Source organism: Pleurodeles waltl, chromosome 9, assembly GCF_031143425.1.
Source record: "Pleurodeles waltl isolate 20211129_DDA chromosome 9, aPleWal1.hap1.20221129, whole genome shotgun sequence".
Classification (NCBI taxonomy): domain Eukaryota; kingdom Metazoa; phylum Chordata; class Amphibia; order Caudata; family Salamandridae; genus Pleurodeles; species Pleurodeles waltl.
In genome coordinates this window covers 766665620-766684603 of record NC_090448.1, presented here as the reverse complement: position 1 = coordinate 766684603, position 18984 = coordinate 766665620, and the positions used below count along the sequence as shown (strand labels likewise).

General features: G+C 45.8%; 1 long non-coding RNA gene across 1 annotated transcript in view; it reads left to right on the top strand.

Annotated features, from left to right (window-relative positions):
- The window catches only part of LOC138258713 (uncharacterized), a 71170-nt gene extending 52673 nt beyond the window's left edge, over positions 1-18497 (top strand). The window contains exons 2-3 of the long non-coding RNA XR_011198520.1: positions 7012-7044; positions 17462-18497. This is a non-coding gene — a long non-coding RNA (uncharacterized lncRNA). The remainder of the gene's footprint in view (positions 1-7011; positions 7045-17461) is intronic.
- The last annotated feature ends 487 nt before the right edge of the window (positions 18498-18984 follow it).

Sequence of the window (18984 nt, the reverse complement as noted above, 5' to 3'; positions counted from 1 at the left end):
GAGTCTGTGCCCGAAGAGGGATCCGGAGGGACACTCGGATGTACTGTCCTGATTGTCCTTTAAAGCCTGGGCTATGTGTGGCCAGCTCTTTCAGGAGTTACCACATCAAAAATAATATTTGGAAAATACCGAGAGCATAAACTGCCTATTTTATATTTTCATATGTTCAGTTTCACGGTTGGTGTTACTGCCATGTATTTAGTTTGAGCTTTTCTGTTTGTAGTTTTTTACTTATTTATAATTAGTTAGTGGTTCCTTGTTGTTAAAAAAAAAATTGAAAGCGGTGTGCGTGGAGTGCCGCTTGGATGGCATTGTAAATAGTGACTTGCTGTTGGCGGCTGCAACACACTGCTAGCCAAACGCTAGTCCACAGACTCCCATCAGCTGTTGTGATTGCTGTGTCAGGCATGTGGGTGCATTAAAAGGATGGGCCTTTGAATGGCGCTGTCTGTTGATGTGAGTGTTTTAATATGCTGGGCCCCGGCTGGCAGCGTGAATGGTCTTCTACATGTCATGTATGAAAGGTGTGTGAATGGACTGTAAAGCGGTTGGTGCCTTGACGCAGCTTTACAGCTCACGAGCTGTGAGTCATTGGTTCCATTTTTTGGCCTTCAGTTATTAACAATGCATTTCATTTTTGTGAAACCTCTTGTTAATAAAATTTGATCTACTTAACCATCACTCACCCTCGTGCCAAATCCAACCAGTATATGTGGTAAAAATTGTTTAAAAAAACTGCTCCGTTGTAATCAGGCGTCAAAGAACACCTGTGACATGCTAGGTGTCTCTGGTGGGACCCCGATGATGAAGCATGCCACCAATTGTATAAAAATAATAATTGTGCTTATCAACTCGCTGTGCTATCCCCTCAATCTCTACATGTTTTTGGCCTTTTCCTGTTGCAGGCACCTGGACCACCCACACAAGTGAGGTATCATTTTTATCGGCAGACAGAGAAAAGTGTGGAAATGTGTTTTTTTTAGCTATTTAGCTATATTTGAGGTTTGCCGAGGATTCTGGGTAAGAATATGTTGGGGGATCCCTGCAAGCCACACCTCCCTGGACTCCTCCGGGTGTCTCGTTTGAAAAAATATCTGGGTTTGTTAGGCTTCCCTAGATCACCGCCGCACCTGGGACCAAAAATGCAGATACCCTCCCCCGCAAAAACAGGTAGTTTTGTAATAGATAATTTTGATGTGTCCACGTTGTGTTTTGGGGCATTTCCTAACACCCACATTTTGAGGTTTGCAAAGTATTCCGGGTAATAGCACCTGGTGAGAGCCCCACCAGTCACCCCATTCTGGGTTCCTCTAGGTGTTTAGGTTTAAAAAATGCACAGGTTTGGTAGGTTTCCCTCGGTGCCTGCTGAGCTAGAGGCCAAAATCCACAGCTAGGCACTTTGCAAAAAACAGGTCAGTTTTCTTTTGGAAAATGTGATGTGTCCACGTTGTGTTTTGGGGCATTTCCTGTTGCGTGCACTAGGCCTACCCACACAAGTGAAGTATAATTTTTATCAGGAGACTTGGGGGAATTCTGGGTGGAAGGAAATTTGTGGTTCCTCTCATATTCCTGACTTTCTATCATTGAAATGAGAGGGAAACGTCTTTTTGGCAAATTTTGAGGTTTGCAAAGGATTCTGGGTAACAGAACACATCAGATTTCAGTGTAAAAATGTATTTTTTATTTCAGCTGTTATTTGCTGTAGGAAAACCTTGAAGGATCTACACAAATGACCCCTTGCTGAATTCAGAATATTTCCTACTTTTCAGAAACGTTTAACTGTCCAAGATCTAGCATTGGTTTCATACCCATTTGTGTCACTAACTGGAAGGAGGCTAAAAGCACAAAAAAAATTGTAAAAATGAGGATATGTCTCAGTAAAATGCCACAATTGTGTTGAAAAATGTAGTTTTCTGATTCAAATCTGCCTGTTCCTAAAAGCTGGGCAGATGGTAATTGTAGCACAGCAAACCCTTTGTTGGTGCCAATTTCAGGGAAAAAACACAAATGCTTTCTTCTGCAGCACTTTTCTCTGTTTTTTGCAAAAAAACAACATTCTACGTGTATTTTGGCTAATTTCTTGGTCTCATCCAGGGGAACCCACAAATAAAGTTATGAGGGCCTAAGCGTGAACTGCCCCAAATAGCCAAAAAAAGGCCTAGCATCTGAGGGGGAAAAGGCCTGGCAGTGAAGGGGTTAAACACGTATCCATATTTGGGTGTTGATTCACTGACCCATACACATTGATTGTCCCACACAAGGGAGGGGTGACAGGTATGGGCTAAGGCATCTAGGCTTGATTGTGACCCAGGCCATCCCCAAAAAGGGTTTTTGTTCCAGCTGCAGCTTCTCAGCCAGCTGGGCCTCTAAGGTTTGCAGTACCTTGCATGCTTATGTAGTTTCTTGGTATCATAAAGTGCCTCAAGAAGCTGGGGGCTGTGAGTTTTACTCAATTGTGGCTGCGTTTACTAGCACTCCTGGTTACTTCTTTTCTCCCCATCAGCTCCATATTAGCAATCACCTGTACGTGAGTTTGCAGATTACTTTTAAAACTGCTCTGCAGCTAGGTCAGTCAGGAGATTTTTAGAAAATTATTTTGACAGACACATTTTTAGCAGCAGAATAATATAAAACTATATCTCTTCAATAATTCTTCTTGGTGCTTTGATCTGTCAATCCGATCTGGGTACTGGAAGCTGTAACCTGTTGCCTTCAATGTCAGAAGTTGCCAATGATTGTAAGAAATTACCAACATTCATTGAGTTTTCAAGGTCAGTCTTCCTTTCACCATCTCGAGCTGAAGACAGATGAAACAGAGGCCTGAAGTGAGAAGAGTCTCTGGTAATGGATTTCCCTGGTTGGCAGGCAGTCACCATGTGTCCTTTGGTAGACACTACTTGAAAAAGTTTAGCATCATAAGGAGGATTAGATTTTCTTTTCCAAAGCGGTCGAGTGATCACCAAATCTTCTTTTCAGAATGAGAGATCTTTTGCATGTCACCTCTTATCTGCATACATTTTCATTTTCTACTTTTGTCACAAGTCCCTTGTACAAATCAAGGTTTCAGTAGTATCTCTTTTTGTGGTCCGTTGGGGTATCTTCATTGCCATTGCTCTCCCCAAAAACAGCAAAGTTGCTAGACTTTCACCTGTGGTCCAGTGGGATGTTGAACGATAATCTCAAAGAGTGGAGCTAAGCACTGTTTTTAAGCTGAGCTTCTCAACAGTTGCACGCTGCACTGCTTTTTTTGGCGTGCCCATAACATGCTCAAAAAGTCCCTTGGCCTGTGGCCACAATTGTGTGATATTTTGATGTTTATGTTCATGCTCCAGAAATTCCTTTAATTCTTTGCTATTAAAGGGTTGAACATTGTCTGACTTCAAAATGGTTGGCTGACCCCATGTTGCAAATATGCCATTAAGTTTTTTGATTAATCGTGCATGTGTCGTGGATGAGAGATCTGTGACCAATGTAATACATGAATATTAATCTATTATCACTATACATTATGTTCATTGTCAAGTAGACTGAAGAAATTGATGGCTACTTTCTCCCAGGCATTTTTGGGGAGTTCTGACAAGTTTAGCTTATGTTGACTGGCTTTGGTTGACAGGCAATAGTATATGTGACAGGCTTTGAGTTCCTATCCAACTCTCATCTAAGTATGGAAACCAAACTTGGTCTCAAAGAGCACTCATAGTAGCAACAATACCACAATGTCCTTCGTGAGTCACTTCAAACACCTTTTGTTTTATACTCTTTGGAAACAGGATCCTTGATCCTCGCAGATAACTTCTTCCTGAAGTACAGATAATTAATCCTTGACATTCTTGTACATTTAAAATATTCACCATCATTATTGAAAGGGCGATCATGTTTGGTCCACGACTGAAGTTTAATTGTCTTTTAACATTAGCATGTCAATATCATGACTCATGCAGTGACAATCTGGGCTAACGATACTTCAACTGGTGTACTTGATTTGGCAATGAAATTGATGTAGCCCTCAGTTACTCTGGATGGAGTTCTAAGTCCTTGAATTTCCCAGTCAATGCACAATTGTATAATCATACTCTTGCAATCGTAGTTCCATTATTCAATTTGTGGAGGAATCTTGGTCTTTGGACTGCCAAAGATAGCCAGCAAGGCTTGATGATCAGTCATCAGTGTAAAAGGCTTTCACGACAGGAATACATGGAAATGTCACAAGCCCATGCTACAGCCAAACTCTCCTTTTCAGGCTGTGAGTAAGCACGTTCTGTTTGAAATAAACTTCTAATATCATAGGCCACAACATGTCGACTTGCACTTGGGCATTGACTATGCTGTGCCAGTATAGCTCCTAGCCCAACGCGGCTAGCGTCAACTGCAATCTCGGTATGGAGCTTTGGATTGAAGTATGCCATTCCTGTAGCATTTTCTATTGCATGTTTGATTCTCTTGAAACTTTTTTTACATTTGTTTGACCATTTAAAAGAAACGTTTTTCTTTCTTAACTCTTATGGTGGAGCACTGACAGTAGCTGGCCATTCCAAGAAGCACGTACCATTGAAAGATCTTGTGTGGGTTTAACATTTGTTAATGCTTGTACTTTTGCAGGGTCAGGCATAATGCCCACATCAGAAAATAAACAGCCAAAGAATTTCAGTTTTGCTTTATTGAACTCAAACTTGTCGACATTGAAAGCCAAGCCTGCCTTACTGAGTAATTGACATACTTGTGTGAGGGCTCTACTGTGTTCCTTCTGTGTAGCTCCAAAAAACAATATGTCATCTCAATAGTTGAATGCCTTCACAACAGTTTTTATGATGCTCGCATGACATCTTGGAAAAGTTCAGCAGCCAATCACACACCAAAACTAAGGGGATGATTTAAGAGCCCCAGCGCCTCCCTGTGCCACGTTAGTGTCATATTTTTTAACACTAATATGGCACAACAAGGCCAAAATCGCCACACCAAATTTACAAAGTGGTGCAATGCATGCATTGTGCCACTTTGTAACCCTTTGCACTACATTTTGCCTATGCCAGGGGGCATTCCACCGTTGGGGGGAGGGAAATGGCACAAAGAAATCTAAGAGATTTCTTTGCATCATGTTTTTTCAGCTCAGGGCAGGCGGTAAAAGGAGGCACACCATTAGTTATAATAGGCCTCAACAGGCTTTTCAGAATTGCCATAAAAAATGTTTACGTTAATCCTGCAAAGCTATGAACTAGCATTAAAAAAATTGATGCTAGTTCAGTAACTACCACCATGGTGCACCTTATGTAGGATATGGCGCACACAAGGTGGTGTTAGGGGGCGCGAAGGGGTGCAAGAAAAGTGGCGCTGCACTGGGTTCAGCAGCAATTTTGTTAAATCGGGACCTAAGTCTCTTGTATCTAAAAAAAACAACAAGTATAGCAAAAGTTGTAATACATTGGCAGAGTTCTTCTAGCTCTAACTGATGATAACCTTTATACAAATCAAGTCGAGAAAATATCTTGGCAACATTTAATTGCATAATTGTGTTAGCAATGTGCGACCCTAGATGTCGCTCTTGTTCAAGTGCACTGTTCACTTGGCGCATGTCAACGCATATGTACACAGCTCCTTCATTGTCCTTTTTAGGCCCTACTACTATGGGAGAAACCCTTGGCGTTGGACCAGGGGAATGTTCAATAGTGTCATGCCTAAGTAATGATTGAAGTTCTTTTTCAATAGCCTCTTGTAAAAGAAAAACAACTTAACTATGTCTCTGAGAAACAGGACGGACATCCTCCTTAATATGCAGTTTTAGTTTCATATTAATACAAGAGGAGGGACTGGGAGGTTCATGGTGCAGTGTACTGTCTCCCAAAACTAACTATTAGAATAAACAGGTACACTGTTCCAAAAAAGATATATATGTGGTAAGGATGCAGGGTTGAGGGTAGTCAGTGATATCAGTGATATCAGGAGAGCCCTCAAGCACCCAATAGGATGACAAGCTTGATCACTGGGCAATCTCCTCAACAGACCGGTGCTGCAATGTCTGGCGGATCACCCCTAAAATCGGGATGGTGCTAAACCGTAGATAGTTTGCCAAATTTAGGGTCTGAAACGAATTCTGACTATGAAAAGACATAAATGAATAAATGTAGGAGAGATGGGGAAAGTTAAAATTAGCTCTGAGCCTTAAACATCACTTTAATGAATCAAGAAAAGGCTAAGCCCAAAATTAAAAACCATAGAGAGTGAATGCGGGAAAAATGTCCCACTATACTCTATATAGAGGAAAAAGGTAGTGTCCCTAATCCTGTCGAAATATGGTCAACATGTTTCGCGTCTTAATGGTCAACGAATGATCCCATGACGCTTCATCAGGAACGTAACTACTACTTCTCCTATTCAAAAAGTGTGAAAAAATACTAGGTAGTCACTTACTGAATGCAGACAAATCGTCAACGTCAATTGGTCAATCAGTCGCCCATCCCATAGTCGAGAGTGAGCTTCCTAGGAACGCGCAAGCCTCAACCAGAGGAGAATAATTTTTCTCTTTCCGGGAATGCCAGTAACCTGCCCTCAGCAGTGCGCCTGTAGACGTTTTAGTTTCATATTCATTAAATTTCCCAAAACATGTAACCATGAAGGGAATAGATTACTATCTTGTGATGAGCATACATGTTGTAATTCACTGTAATCAATCTCATGTCAGCAGCCGTGCTAAAACTGAGCAAGCAGGCACTTGTTGCTGTACCTTGAAGTGCATGTATTGGTGCTTAAACTTTTATTTTCTTATTTTTCACTGTCGTCATAAATTAACTTTTACTCTTCACGGGTGTTGATGCAGCCCAACTGTACACTTTGGTCTTTGATGGCATAGGCCACGGAATTAGAGATTCTTCAAACATTATATTTATCGAAGCACTACTATCGATGATGAATGCTATTGAACATCCATTTATTTTCAGTGTAATCTTTGGACAGTGTTTGTATGATTTCGTTATTTTGAAATGTTGACCTTCTTTTGACTGACTTTTCTCCTCATAGGTAACCAGTCCGACATTTGCACGCCTTTCTGAGGTAAGCATTGACGTGGCACAATCACTTTCTTCATTTTCACTTATTATTGAGACTGAGGAACTGTTTGACAATGATTTAGATAATAATTAACTTTGATCAGTGTCTATTTGCTTCAACTGATGTCACCGTTTGGGCTTGTGGGCACGAGTTGAATGTTGCTTCTGGAACGTTCGGGCAGCCATTTTGTCTATGCGTCATGATGCACTTGCTTTTTTCCTTCGCTCTGCACATCATCACAAAATGGTTCTCTTTACAACACCCTTTACACATCTGACCACTGGCGAGACACTTTTCTTCATGTGGAAACACAAATCCACATCTGAAATACAACGTCTTTTTGCATGTAGGCATCACCTTGTGTCCTTCAGTCTTTTCTTTCAAATTAGGTATCACATTCATGACTGACTCCCTCTGGGCACCTCCAGCCTCCATGTTGACAGCTTGTTTCTCAGCACCTTCCTCAGCTCTGGCAGCCATCAACACTCGCTCCAGACTAAAAGTTTCTCTTAGCATTTGTCCTCTGAATGAAATTGGACAAGCGTCAACTGCAGTAGTGGCTCGCAGGAGTATAAAGGGGTGGAGCGTGGCAGGGGGCTTGGGGCGAAGGGACAACAAAAAAAATTAAAAGATATAAAATAATTTAAAAAAATAAACAGACCTTTCTTGCCGCACTGCTCCGACTTGCTTCTCGGTTCTCCACTGCAGGCACAGCCTTCCAGCTTGCCCTGAGTCCAATCCTAGCACTGCTTTCATGCTGCTGGCAGCTTGAAAACAGCATTAGGATTTGATGAACCACCCAGCCAGGGCACTCCGAGGCAGAGTAAGAGTCTCTGCCTGCTGTCTCCAACCCGGCAACGCAGTGCCGGTTTGGAGCGAGCCTAGTGCGAATGTGTGTTTGGCTGGCCCAAGACAGCCAGCCACCATACATGTGGACTGAGGGAGAGCGCTGTGCAATCCCCCTGCTCCTGTCATCGCCCGTGGCCTGTCCCTTTTACAAGAAAATGATAATAAACATAGTTTATTATCGTTTTCGTGTAAATGTTTTGCAGCAATGATGGCGGGGAGGCGACGCTCCTCCGCCATAGCGGAGGAGCCACCCCTGGTCCACTGATCACTCTTAGCCTCATAACTTCTTCAGCATTATATTTATTGAACTTACAGTGTTTGATTAATGTGTCGAGCCTTTCCTTGAATTCATCAATTGTTTTTCCAACTCTTCGATGTTCTTGACTGAAAATGTATCATTCATAATCGATGTTTGGTACTGGATTAAACTTGAGATTCAACCATTCTCAATCTAACAGTATGTGACCTCTTTGTCAGTTCTCTGCATTTTCTTTATGACTTCTTTCACAACATCACCAGCAAGATTTAAGATATTTGATAATCTTCCTGTTATCAGTATCTTCAATTGCATCAATGAAATCTTCTAATATCTCTATCCATGCAGTCCATCTATCACTAATATTTTGATTTTTGGCTGTGTTGAATGGTGGTTTGAAATAGGCAGCAGCATTGTAAACTGGTGTGGAACTTACTGCTGTTGAGAGGGGGGCTTTCTTTGGCCTCTCTGACTGGAAATCAGTATCAGCCTCATTCATGCCGCTGCCCTGGTTCTGCAATGGTACAGCCTTGGGGTCGTCCTTGATGAGCTCAATCGGCAGAATGGCCTTTTACAGAGTTTCTGGCCACAGGAAATACAGACTGCTGGTTAATCACTACCCCGTGCACTACTCTTGGGGCCAATTTCAGCCATGATGCAGCAACTCTTTTTAGTGGGCTCAGTAAGTGCTTTACTTTATTCTTTTTATATTTCAGTTTGTATTGTTTCACACCTGGTTGAGCCACCTTGAGCGCTATTTTATATTTTATAGTTGTTATTAACTGCACTTAACTTCCTGGTTTACTCCACCTTTAGAGTGAATGCTCCATATATTGTATAACTTTATTTTGTACTGCAGTGCAGTACCTTTTTCTAGAATCTTGGTTACAGGTTCTTGACCAATGATGCTTAGACTTTTCCTTGAAACTCTCTTTACATTCAGACACTTCACTCCAACTGGAGTTGCTCTTTGACCTCACATACTCCAACTGTCGGCTCAGTACTGCGACAACGCCACACGTATAAGCAGTTTGCTTGGACCACGGCAAACTCTCCAAGATAGCACTTTCTTCTTCGGGTTAATTATCCCCTATCTTGTCACCAGCTGTAGCATCTTCCCCAGCCTGGTACCTGCGGAGTGGCTAGGCCGCACACAGAGTTGTAAATCATGCATCTTTATCCATCTGCCTGTACCTGGAACCACAACATGGTAAGCTCTCGTGCATTCTATTCTAGCGATTACTTCACACACAGATACAGGTCCTTGGTGAGCCATGAAGGTTCCATTCTAAATCATGCAAGACACTACACTCTTGACTCTTCACACCAGAAGAACCCTAAAATTGGGTTTCGGATTCCTGGTTTTCTTCAGTCCTTTGAAGACTTCATACTGCAAGGAGGTTTCTTACACCTTTGGCTTATTTCTGATCAGAAGGCTGCAGCTTGTCAGGGACCGTTGCATATCATTTATATTCCAGTGTGTGGTGATATTATGGCTTCAGAAAATGGTCATCACTACCACAGGTAACAAAAGACACAGATCTGGATCTCTGGTGTGCTTCCTGACCACAGGTAGCGAATTGCACCAATGCCCGGGGTAGATGTGTGAAGTCTAAGAAACCCCTCTAGCCGAGTTTCTAGAGCACCCTCTATAATAGAAGGCAAAGAACTGGCCGGAAACATCAGATTCATATTTGAGAAACAGTTCTCAGGCTGTATTTATTACAACACCAAGATAGCATTCATAACATTTGGTCCAATATAACAATGTAAATACATGCATCGTAAAAGAGTTTGAGAAATCACCTAATCAATTTTTTAAGTTTTGTTTGACCACCCCACAGATCCTAAGACCACCAGCTATTTGACTTGTGAGCCTGAGAGCTACCCAGTATGACCCACATATACACTCTTAACAAGGTGATCTCCCCTGTTCCCTCACAGGGAGAGAAGCCAGCATTCCAGCAAGTCAACTGAGCCCATTAAACACTCATGCCAGAGCAATCCAAAAGAGGGATCTCCCCGGCATCCTTTGGGAGGGGGCCTGGGCAACCGGGCCGGATATCGGTCCCTTGGTGCAAGCTCCAACTCCCCACAGTCCCCTGGGCAGTGCCATTAAAAACCCAGAGAGCCAAGGACAAACGCTGTAGCGGACGTCCCTGGTCCTGCCTTACAGACCGTAGTTCCTCTGCCCCTACTTGATCAAAGGTTTAAAGCCAAATGTATCTGGAATTTGTTTGCCTTCTTATTCCAGCTGCCAAGGTGGCCAAACCTGACTCTAAAACCACCACAGACCCAGTTGATTGGCTGACTGACCAGGTCTCCCCCTTACGTCAGGGGGATCTTCACCTCTAAGGCAGCCATGTGGGATTATCTTCAGAATCACTGTATAAGGAGATGTTTCACCCGACTATTCAAGAGCCTCACTGACTCATTCAGCCCCTTTGTGGGATGACCTACACGCCATACCTGATGTGGGATAATATAGAACCAAACGATCACTGTCCCAGGGAATCTCTTAGCAAGCCACAAGATCTCCATCAACAACTTCTCAAAGACGCCTTTTCTCCTTAACAATGCAAGATCATTACTACCTATATGAAGATTGATACATGCCGGTGGCTGGAGCCTCCTGACATCAATCTCCTCCACTAGCCGGGGCAGTCTTTCGAGCCAAAGACCCTCCTTGCTGACCAAAAGAAAACACAGTTTCGCATTAGCTGCTCGTCTATGGAATCAACTCTGCTAGAAAAATGCTCCTTCTCACCTCATAAAAGAATGGCCAAGAATCAGCACACTGGCTGTAGTCATGTGCCCTAATATATAGAAACAATAGGAAGGAAAGAGGACAGCATTAGTGGGTCACCTACTAAGAGAGCGCCTTATTATACTCAGGGCCACTGCAATTATGAGGCAGATGAGGGCCATCAGGGATGAGTGAATTAACAATGTGCCTGTGCATGTCCTGATGTGCATGCCAGAAAGGTCTGGAAGGTCCTCTCGTAGGCCCTCCTTGTTTTGGTTGCAAGACTGGCAGCGATTATGATCAAAATATGACTCTTTAAACAGTAAAGTACCAAGTGTTTGAGTAGACCAAGGGCCCTTTTTCATTTTTTTCATTTTGTATGCTGGGAGTTAATGGACTCCACAACAGACATACTATCAGACCAAAATGTTACAGACTGGTTGAGGAACTGATCTGCCCATATATTTAAGGCCACCACTATGGGAAACAACAAAAAAAAGGTGATATTTTTCACTACACCCAAATCAAACCATTCCCACGGCCAGGAGTAAGCTCACCACTTCGAGTCCAATAAGGCACCAAAACCCACACTCCAAGCCACATCAATAAAGAGCCTGAGCAAAAGAAGCTCAATTCCATTGCAGCAGCTTGCAGCAATGCTTTGCAGGGGTACTGTTCTCCAGAAAGCGATGTGGGTGCTTTCTACAATCCATGGCTTAAATTACCCTTCCTGTGCCCCTGCCTGCTGTCCAGTTGATCCCAATGACCTCTGGCAGCCAATGGGTGCCAAGCACCCTTCCCGGGCCAGCACATGAATTTCAAAACAAAACATCCCATAGCAGATACTTTTGCTGCTCACCTTTACCAGGCCAGGTGTCGGGCCAACCTCTATCCAAGGCCCACTATTACAGCAGTGCCTCTTTCTTTCAGAAGAGTTTGAAGGCTGTCTTGGCATTTGAGCAAAGGGAGATGGGTTGGAGCCATGCCATCTAGGATGGATGGCCAGGGACCACCCTCAAACAATTGTTTGAGGGGAGTATCAGCACTTAGGCATGACTTTTGGATTCAGTTGCTTCTTGCAAAAATTGCCAGGTGGTATGTTTCTGTCCTACATGTTGCAGTGCTTTTGATGTCATAAAACAACTATTGTTGGGGTTATGCCCATATATTGAACTGTAATTGTGTAATGCCATCAATACTTTATGCACACATTGGATCTAATGGATGTGTGATTTGCTGTGCTCCGGCAGTTGTTTAGGTGTGTATAGAGTTTCCTGTTCTGGGCTGGTCAACAGACTAGGCTTCCTCAAAGGGAAAAGCACCCGCACCGAAGTGGGGGGGCGCGGCCCGTTAGGAGTTGGGGCCTCCAAGGCCCTGGGGCAACCCCCCCTTTTTTATCCTTGGGCCTACGATCTCGCCGGGAATACATTGGGGTCGGCCGGGTCTTCCGCCCTCGCGCCTCGCGAGGCAGTGGGGCGGAAGTCAGTCAGCAGGGGGCATGTCGTGGGGCCGGCGTTCACTGTTGGGCCGGATCCGGCCGCCGCAGACCGGTGGGGGGCTATTTAAGAGCCCCCCCAAGAAGGCTAGTCCTTCTTTACCTACATGTGGCGGCCGGACCTGCACTGCAGCCCGCGATTGTGCTGATTCCTGTTCCTGTTCTTTGGTTTGGCGTCTGGAGTTCTTCGGTCGGTGAGGACGCTGCGTGGAGACCGGGAGAGAAATTTCTCCGCGCCCAAATTAAGGTGAGTCTCAGCGTGTCGAAGGTTCGTGCGCGCTGGGGTTTGTTGGTATAGGCAAGCACCTTTGGCGCTGCAGGTCGCCTAGTTATGAGGAGGCGTATTGCTTTGTTAAGGGGTTTTGGGTTGGACTCGAGCACGAAGTGTTTGTTGCTGCGTGCATGTAAGGGAAAGGTTGTGGGTTTTGGATCCCACCTGGGACGTTTTGGGCCGTAGGAGCTCAATTTTTTGCAAAGTGACGTTTTTTACGGTTGGGCGCTCTTTGCCTGAAACACCGCGTTTACCGCGCTTTGTTACAACAACGCATAAAATGTTATCTCCCTACGTGCGTCGAGTGGTTTTAGCCGGAGCGCCCTCGAGTATTAAGCTCCTAGGATCGGCACGCACACGCGGCTGCCTCTTTTTTAGCGGTCAAAAGGTTTTAGGCAAGTGGTTGGCGCTTTTGTGGGTTTAAGGCCTTTTTTAAATTTGGACATTGTGTGAGGCACTGCTGAATTGATTCTAGGGCAATGTTTTTCATTAGGAGATGAGCAGCAGAATAGCGGCAAAACTTTAAGGCCGGGTTGTACCTAGGGGCTTTCTCAGTTGCTGCCTCTGGCCTCTGAGTTGTGTATGGTGGCACACATGTTTAAGGTGGTTGTCGAAAAGTTAAAAGCATTTGTGGAGGGTTATCTTATTAATCCTTGTGTGTGACTGGTTTGTATTTACATTCTTTTCAGGTTCATCCAAAAAAAAAAAAAAAAGGGTTATATTAATAGATAGTCTTTAACAGTTTGCCCCAGGATAGTGGCCATCTTTGCAGTCCAACATGCCACCTAAAAAGGCTAGCACCCAGAAAGGGAATAGGCGTGACCCAGAGTTATCCCAGCTGCTAAGATTAGTCTTAGAAAAATTGGGGAGTGAGGAAACCAGTGAGGGCATTGAGCGTCCTGAGAAGGATGAGGGCAGAGTTAGGGGTTCCCGCCCAAAACGGTCCCACGTGGCCCCCAGTGCAGCTTTCCCCCCGGTTACGCGCAGAAAGAATTGCAAAGCGCAGGTGCCGGCCACCATCGTTCTGACGCCCTCCGCAGCAGTTAGTCTACCAGCACAGCTGATCTTGCCTGATACCCCGGCCACGCCCGCAGTGCCACCCCCCGTGCCTCACGCTGTTACCACGGGCTCCACGGCTCCTCCAGGCATGGGTATACTGTAGAAGGGGTCCTAGCTTATATACGTAAATCCTTGGCGGCCTTAGCGCCTACAGTTCAGCCCGGGCCATCACCCACCCCTCTCCATGGGGGGTAGCTGTTCCCCGGCCGTCGGGTCCCCCGCCAGTGTGCTTGCCCGAACCCCAGGCGCAGGATCAGGATCCCTCCAGATTGGCGCTAATGGAAGTGTCTAAGTTGTTGGCCGGTATTAATGCTCCTGCTACCGCCGCGCCACCACCCACAACACCGTGGGGGGGCGAACGACTCTTGGCAAAATACAGTAGCAGACTTAAAGCGCCAGGTAGATTCACTAGTTGCAGCGCACTCCTCAAACCCTTTGCAGGCCTCGAATAGTAGCCCGAGTGTCGCTCTGGCACCGAGCACCTGTCTCACATCACCCCCTCCAATTCAAAACATCTTGACCAGCTCAAGCAAGCTTCCGGGTCCGGACATCCCTACTAAGGAAGGGACAACAGACTCGTTATTATCCAGACCAGGTAAGCTGGCAGCTCATGTTAGCACGGAAGTGAAGGAAAAAATTTGGAAGGGGGACTTCGTGGATGTTTTTTCATTAATAAGGGCAAAAAGAAGGGAGATTGAAGTGAAGGAGAAGGAACCTAAATCATCCTCCTATGTTGAAAGAAAGCCTAAAATAGAGGAGAACATCACAAATTGGCTATTTGGCTTTAACGTTTTTATGTCAATCCTTTTAGAGAAAAAAACAGAGTTGGGCACCTCTTTGATTTATTATGCTAATAAAATATTAAAATCCCAACACACGTATGGGGGGTTGGCCTGGTTGGAATACGGTAGAGATTTTCGTTGGGCTAAAGTAGAGGATCCTTCCATTGGGTGGAATCAAACAGAGGTAAATGTGTGGCTCGAATGCGTTAACAACAAGGTCCCAGGGAGGCAGCCCTTTTGGCCCCAGCTGTCCGGTGAGAAGAAAGGGTCGTGCTGGGCATTCAACAGAAAGACGTGTTCACGTCCCGCAGGAACATGCAAATTCAGGCATAATTGTTCCTTTTGCGGACACCCCTCCCACCCTGAATCAAAATGTATCAAGAAATCAAAAGAGAGGGGTCAGGACCCCAGTAAACCATCAAGGTGATCCCCCTCTCCCCTCCCCGATCAGGTTAGAAGCGTTACGCCCTTGGTTGCAGGCTTACCGTTCTTTGGGCTCAGCATCAGTACTTCTTAACGGATTCTCCTTTGGCTTCAGGATGCCCGCACCTAATGTTTCTCCTGTGAATCACTGTAAGAACCTAATATCCGCTTCACAGAACACTGCAGTAGTTGCCAGGAAGCTGGAGAAAGAAAGGGCCCTGGGCAGGCTTGCCGGCCCTTTTAGGTGCCCACCACTATCTGGTTTTGTGTGTTCCCAGTTGGGAGTGGTTCCTAAAAAAGAAGCAGGTCAGTTCAGACTGATTCACAATCTGTCGGCCCCTCGGGGGTCATCAGTCAACGATGCCATTGATCCGCAGCTCTGTTCGGTCCGTTATGTGTCAGTGGATAATGCAGTAGATAAAGTTAAGGCGTTGGGCCGGGGGTCTCTGTTAGCAAAAACCGACATTGAGTCTGCCTTCCGTCTGCTTCCCGTTCACCCCGATGACTACCACCTGCTGGGTTTTCAATTCCGGGGGGAATATTATTTCAAACAATGCATGCCCATGGGTTGTAGTATATCATGCAGTTATTTCAAGCAATTGAGCTCCTTTCTTCAGTGGGTGTTCTCGCAGCGTACTGGGCACCGCGAGGTCATTCATTACCTGGATGACTTCCTGATCCTGGGCCCCACTAATTCTGACAGGTGCAGGTGGGCCCTCCAAGCTTTAATCGCTTTGTTTGAAGAATTCGGTGTTCCTTTGGCTCCCGAAAAAACAGTCGGACCTTCTACGTGCATCACTTTCCTGGGGATTGAAATTGACTTCATGGCAGGGGAGTGTCGCTTACCGTTGGATAAGTTGCTGGCCTTCAAAGAGTCCATTCGGGCTATATTGTCTCAAGAAAAGGTGACCCTGCACCAGCTACAGGTACTCGTGGGCCAGCTGAATTTTGCTCTGAGAATCATCCCCATGGGCCGCCCCTTTTCCAGGTCAATAGCTCGCTCAATGGCGGGGCTGAAAGAAAAACACCACCACACTCGGTTGTCTAGAGAGGTTAGAGACGACCTAAGGTTGTGGGATCTGTTTCTAAGGACATTCAATGGGTCTGTCATTTGGCCGAAAAAAGTGATATCCAGCCCCACGCTGGGCCTATACACTGACTCTGCGGGTAGCATAGGTTTTGGCGCAATTCTGGGCTCACTGTGGTGTAGGGCAGATTGGCCTGGAGATTGGGTCGGGTGGGGGTGGACCAAGAATATAGCTTTCCTAGAATTATTCCCAATTGTGGTCACGTAAACATCTGGGCAAAGGAATTAAGGAACAGGGTGGTAATTTTCTGGTCCGATAACATGGCGGTGGTAGAAGTTATCAACTGCCAAGGGGCTTCATGCCATTTGGTCTTGCGACTTTTGAAACACTTAATTCTGGCTTGTCTTCAGCACATTACGTTCAAGGCAAAACACGTGCCTGGGGTTCATAACAACGCAACTGACGCATTGTCTCGATCATTAATGCAGGATTTTATGCGGTATCACCCTCAGGCGATGGAGAAGATGACGGAGTTCCCAGAATCTCTGTGGAAGATTGGTGCCCCACCCTCCCAGACTTAGTAGCAACATCTCTGGCTCCACGCACAAAAGCAGCTTATGAAAACTGTTTTTTCCTTTACAGGCGATTTTTGCGGTCGCAGCATATTGCAGATACATTCTCTGAGTCTGCAGTTGGGGTGTTTCTACAACATTTACAGAGCGTAGGTCGTCCTGTGTCATGCGCGAAGGCCCACTTGGTGGCGATACGCTTTTTCGCAAAAATACGTAATTTAGAGAGGCCTCTGAATACATTTATTATAAGACAGGCCCTGTTGGGGTGGGCAAAGGGATCCCAAGGTAGCTCTGACGCCAGGCGTCCCGTCACCGCCCTTTGTTGGAAAGGATTTTGAGGGCGCTCCACGCCGTATGCCCTTCCCCGGCCGAGGCGGCACTATTCGCCGTGGCATTCACTTTGGCTTTTTACGGGGCTTTCCGCATCAGCGAGTTGATAGGCTCTTCCAAGGGTGACCACTTAGGGGGTTTACAGCAGAGAGACGTGCTGGTATGCACCGGGTCCCTACCCATAACGTTGCGCAAATCAAAGACCGACCAGCTTAAGAAAGGAAAACGCATCACACTTTGTGCGGCGCCTGGTTCCCCCCTTTGCCCTGTGTCACTTACAAACAGTTATCTTGCAGTCCGCCCTACGACAGGCTCTCCGGCCTTGTTCATTCACCCCAGTGGAGACTGCCTGTCGCGCTACCAGTTCGCTGAAGTCTTTAAGTTGCCCCTGAAAGCAATTGGGGTGGATCACAAAGGGTACTCATCCCATTCATTTAGAAATTGGGGCAGCAAGGGTAGCGGCGGCAGCAGGCCTTCCGGCAAACGCGTTAAAAAGCATAGGTCGATGGTCTTCAGAGTGTTACAAGCGGTACATCAGGCCAGATTTGGTGTAACGGTAGCTGGGTTGCTTGGTGGTGATGTCTCACGCGCTTGTTTCTTTTCTTTCAGTCAAATGTCTCAACGTGTGGTCTGGGTTTTGGGGCATTCACTTGTTCGTCGAGCGGCATACCGGTTGCAACAGCTCCGTGGGTCGAAGCCGGCAGACATGGAAGACGTGGCATTTCGCTGATGTGGCACTGGTGGAGGAGGCATCACGCAACTACAGCATTTGGTCGATATGGCGAAAGGATGTGGGGGACTGCAGTCTCCGGATCTAATCATTATTCACTTGGGGGGCAACGATTTAGTGCATTTAGGCCGAAAGGCCCTGAGGGAAACAGTATTCCTTGAAATCACAAGGGTGGCAAAGCAATTCCCAGGGGCAGCATTCGCCTGGTCACACATGGTACCACGTCGTAAGTGGGGGGCAGGGATAAGATCTAGAACCATCAATGTGTCAGTTCGCCGGCTTAATGCCGAGATGGCAAAACTCTGCCCGGGCCCGGGGCGCCTATGGGCCTGTTGAAGGGCGCCCACATGTTTCACAAGGACCAGGTACATTTATCTGATGAGGGAACCGATCAATTTATCCGTGACATGTGGGGGTTTGCCCGCAGCCTCTTTTTAGGGGGGGAGAGCGAAGGACCTTTTGGGCCCTGGTCGCCCTTGTGGCGGAAATTGAGATATAAATGTGACTAGAAACAATAGGAGGGAGTCCCCAAGGTGGGGACCCCAGGAGTACATCTGGGATAGGATCCTGAAGTTCTGAGCCAACCAGCGGATGTACACACCAGATCAGGGGGTAAGAGACCTCAGATCGCTGGGGGGAACATGGGGCTCCAGCTCTTGGCTCCCCCCATTACACCCCAGGGCTGATTGGTGTTTGGGGGGGGCGGATCCCGAAACATGAGGACAAGGTACGGTGTAGTCAGGGTAACCGCCCCTCCTACGGATACAGGTGAGACATGGGTCACCTGTGTGGTCCAATGGTGGTTCAGGACAGGAAGGGATCCTGTCAGATTGATTTATGTTCACAAGAAATTCTCGTTAACATGTAAATAAAGATGTTTCCTTAAAAGTGATTAACCTTTGCTATATTTGCTGTTGATATTTCTGACTTGTTGAGTTATGAGATGTTTTGAAATATGTGTTTGAAAATAAAATAACCTCTTCCAACGATAAAAGCTTGTCGCTCCGTGTGTTCCTGGCGGGGGGAGTGTGGGCCGTTTTGGAGGCCTCCGGATCCTACCCTTTTTGTCCGGTAGAGTCATACTCATTCCTCCATATTCATGCAACCTCACTTCCTTCAGCCGTGTACTCAATCTGCATGGAATTATCTACCCAAAATACTTTAAGTCTGCCATAGCGTTCACACTTTTAAAAAAATGCATTCCCTTCCCCTATCTTCTAACTACCGACCAAGCTCCTCCTTGTCTTTTCATCTCCAACATGTGGGAGCATGTACTCCTCATTAGGTTTAACCTTTACTTGCCCTACTTTATTCTCTTCACAGAGGCCATGTGTCCTGTATTCTACTGAACAAGATCTCTCCCATCTCCAATAAAATCACACTGCACATTATAAGCATGCAT